This window comes from Poecilia latipinna, unplaced genomic scaffold (genome assembly GCF_001443285.1).
Source record: "Poecilia latipinna isolate Pla-1442-1.1 unplaced genomic scaffold, P_latipinna-1.0 Scaffold3105, whole genome shotgun sequence".
NCBI classification, from domain to species: domain Eukaryota; kingdom Metazoa; phylum Chordata; class Actinopteri; order Cyprinodontiformes; family Poeciliidae; genus Poecilia; species Poecilia latipinna.
In genome coordinates, this window is record NW_015115721.1 from 20,359 (window position 1) to 24,618 (window position 4,260).

At 32.8% G+C, this 4,260-nt stretch overlaps 1 protein-coding gene and 1 long non-coding RNA gene across 2 annotated transcripts in view; both read left to right on the forward strand.

Moving 5' to 3' along the window:
• atg14 (autophagy related 14) overlaps positions 1 to 4,260 on the forward strand; it is a gene marked incomplete at its 5' end in the record, with an annotated part of 44,596 nt that overhangs the window by 20,120 nt on the left and 20,216 nt on the right. The window lies entirely within an intron of this gene.
• On the forward strand, positions 7 to 3,666 carry LOC106940141 (uncharacterized). The gene is made up of 2 exons (XR_001423015.1): positions 7 to 618; positions 2,089 to 3,666. It is a non-coding gene; the product is annotated as an uncharacterized LOC106940141 (long non-coding RNA).

A 4,260-nucleotide genomic window follows, 5' to 3' on the forward strand; every position in this document is an offset into this window, starting at 1 on the left:
GATCACGTTATCAAACTTGGTATTTTACCATACCTTGTTGTGGACAAAGCGACTGACAGAAGAAGAAACTAGCAGAGAGAATACTTAAAATTATTCAGGCTTTTCTATTATTATTATTCATTTTATAAAATTTAGTTAAAACCGACTGAGTGAGGGTGAGAGACTGAAGTTGGACATGTCTAGATGGAGTGGTACCCCACAGGATGGGAGTAGTACTAGATCTAGGGAGGGGCCCTCAATAGAGGTGAGGATTTCCTCTCCACCCACCAACAGGGACCTGGGGAAGAGAGATACCCCATGTTTGAAAGTCCATCGGGATTTTGGTTTATGGTTGGTTAGCAAAAGTTCATGCTGGTTTTGTTTTGAGTTGCTTGGGAGCATATTTGCAGGGCCTAGTTAACCATAGTTATGGTTGATATCAAGATAATGTCGCTGAATGTGAATGGTTTGAATGTAGTGAGTAAAAAAGAAAGGGGGATGACAAAACTGAAAAAAGAAAAAGCACCAATTATATTCCTACAAGAGACCCATTTACCCAAAACAGAACATGAAAAATTAAAAAAATATGGCTACAGGAATTTATACTACAGTTCATATAAAGAGGGGCGTAGAAGAGGAGTTGCAATATTAATTTCGAACACAATAGAATTTGACTACAAAAAGGAATTAAAAGATAAAGAAGGAAGATACATAATATTGAAAGGAAGAATAGAAAATGAATTTATAACCTTGGTAAACGTATATGCACCTCCAGAGAGTAACAAAAACTTCTTCAAGAACCTTTTTGATTTAATAGCAGTAGAAACAGAAGGAACTCTAATTTGTGGAGGTGATTTAAATGTAGTTCTGAACCATAATATGGACATGAGTCGCAAAAAAACTAAAATGCAGATATCAAAATTTATAAAAGTCTCATTAGAAGAAATGGGAATGATAGATATTTGGAGAAGCCTACATCCATTAGAAAAAGACTTTACACATTATTCGGCTGCTCATGGAGTTCATTCAAGAATAGATTATTTTTTAACTAAGGTGGATGACAAACACAGAGTGAAGGAAACCAGGATAGGGGGTGGCAGACGTTTCTGACCATAATCTAATTTATTTAAATATTTGTCTAAGTAACAGGAAACGAAATATGGTATGGAGACTGAACGTGGGAATATTGAATAGTGAACACCTGAGAGAAAAGATGAAAGCAGAAATAAAACAATATAATGAAGAAAATAATAACGGGACTGTAGACCCAACAATTTTATGGGATGCAATGAAGGCTGTCATCAGGGGAAAGCTCATAGCTGAAACTGCGCATGATAAAAGAATTAAATTACAAACATACAGGGCGAATACAGAGAGACTTAGGGAACTAGAACAGGAATATCAGAAAACAAAAGACCCAAAGGTATACCAAGAAACAAAGATGGTACGAAACAAAATAAACGATATATTGACAGGAGAGACTGAAAAAAGACTCACATTTTTGAGACAGAATTACTACGAAGCAGGTTCAAGAGCAGCTAAACTGTTAGCTAAACGGATACGCAAACAACAAACGCTTAATGCGATATATAAAATTAGAAACCCCTACACAGGTGAACTAACAGATAATCTAGAGGAAATAGAGGGCATTTTTCGAGAATACTATGAGAAACTGTATACACAGCCTGAATTTGCACATGAGGAAGAAATGAGAACCTTTTTAAATGCATTAGATTTGCCAACAATTGGCAAACTACAAAATGAGACACTGACAACAGCAGCAATCACAATAGAGGAAGTAAAAGAGGCAATAAATACATTAAAAAATAATAAATCGCCAGGCAGTGATGGAGTGGTATAAGATCTTTAGAGAAGAGTTGGCACCAATACTTACAGCCTCTTTCAATTGGACTCTTAATAACAACAAAATACCTCCGTCATGGAGTGAAGCCATCATCTCAGTCATACCAAAACAAGGAAAAGATAAGGAACACTGTAGCAACTATAGGCCAATCTCATTATTAAATGTAGATTATAAGATATACACATCCATTATTTCTAATAGATTAAATACCTTTGTAACAGAATTGATAGAGGAAGACCAAACAGGTTTTATGAGAGGACGTCAAACACACAATAATATTAGAAGAGTATTACATATAGTAGATCAAGCACAGCAGAAAAAACAAAGTACTATAATGGTAAGTGTTGATGCAGAAAAAGCATTTGATTTGGTAAATTGGGAATTTCTATATAAAACGTTAGAACGATTTGGATTCAGCAATAAATCAATACAGTGTATAAAGACATTATATCAACACCCCACAGCGAGAATCAAAGTAAATGGAAGCCTGACCGATAAATTCAACATACAAAGATCAACCAGACAGGGGTGCTCTCTATCACCTACACTGTTCGGCCTCTTCATAGAGCCTCTGGCACAAGCAGTAAGACAAGACAAAAAAATTAAGGGAGTTAAAATAAATGGAGAGGAACACAAAATAGGGTCTTTGCAGACGATGTAGTAACTTTTCTTGAACAGCCAAATGAATCTCTACCAGAATTGATTAATCTTTTTGGAAACTATGGTTATCTTTCGGGATATAAAATTAATGTCACCAAAACACAAATTCCAACACTCAATTACATCCCAACAAAAGAAATACAGAAGTCATTTCCCATTAAATGGAATATGAAGGAAATTAAATGTCTAGGGGTTAACATTACTAAAGGGTTATCTCTGTTGTACAAAGCTAATTACGATAAAATAAGCCAAGAGATACAAAAAGATATATTAGTGATTCTATAATTGCAGATACATTTGATGTCCAGAGTCATTATTTTTGGTCTGGTATATTAAAATATTTCAATTTTTAAATGTTTTAGTAATTTATTACTCATTTTAATGGATCATAATATTTAACAAGTAAAAACATTTAAGTAAATACATTTAAAATTGTTTTATATAGCTGAAAAACCAAGACTTCTTGTTGTCCGAGTTGGGTACTGTCTTTTTTATTAACCTGAAAAATGATGCAAAAACCTATGTTTTATTATTTTTCTTTGGTGAATTTGTTTTTCTGTCTTTTTTTAAACTGCCTAAATGGTCAATTTAATAACAACATCACATTAAATTAACTCAAAATACCCTTATTTTCAAAAAAATATGTGTCCAAGAATTGTTTGTCAACTCTGTTACCATATGGTTTTGTCCCTGTAAATCTGTGAAATTGCCTTCTGCGGCTATATAAACTGCATAAAATTAGGTAATTTACTTTTACTGATAAGAACTCAAACACACAGTGGTCTATGTGCCATTCTCTGGGAAATATTTTAATCTAAAAATCACAATCATCAGTGGTTATTGTTTTCAACGTCAATCTTGTTACCAAAGTATCATGAGAAAAATACCACAGATTTTTGATCAGAGACAAGTTTATTTAATGGTTTTTAAACCATTATCTCAGTGGTGTCATGTTTTTTCAGCATTTCTACTCACAAGTGGAGTTTTTAATAAAAATGTTTGAAATTGTCAATTCTGTTACCATCAACTCTGTTACCAAATAGGGTAACAGAGTTGATGGTAACAGAGTTTTCAGTTCTAAATTATTATGGTCCTGTCAATTCTGTTACTAACACCAACTCTGTTAGGTAACAGAGTTGACATGTTTATGACATACTTTCACACACAAAAAAGGAAAACTGTTGTCCAGAGCACCATATACATTGTTGGTTGACTTCTGCTGTGATTTAGTGTTACTGACCAAATTTATTTCTAAAAGAATGATGGTTTTCAATGAGTTTTAATGAAAAACGTTTGACCCTATGCGAATAACTCTGTGAAAAGTTGAGTATCTTTTGATTTTTTTAAATGTATTTTTAAGTAAAACATCTCAATTTAAAGTATTTGGGTAGTAGGACACTTGGTGTAATGGAATAAAAATATTTTAGTCTGCTAGAATTTATTGTTTTTTTCACTCACTGTCTATATTGTCCGTAACAGAGTTGACATAACATACCGCAAAACATACGTTTTTTCTGAGAAAAAATTATAAAATATGTAGCTAATGTTTGGCAATTACAGATTTTTTTAAAGTTTAATGCCTTTTCAATAGACTACCTAAGAAACTTTTTAAGAAATGAATTTTTTTTTTGTCATTTCTTGAAGTGCCAAATGTATTTCCAATTATAGAATCACTCATAGACAGATGGACCACTTTGCCTTTAGATCTGAATTCAAGAATTGATATTATTAAAATGAATGTGCAAGCAAAACTATTA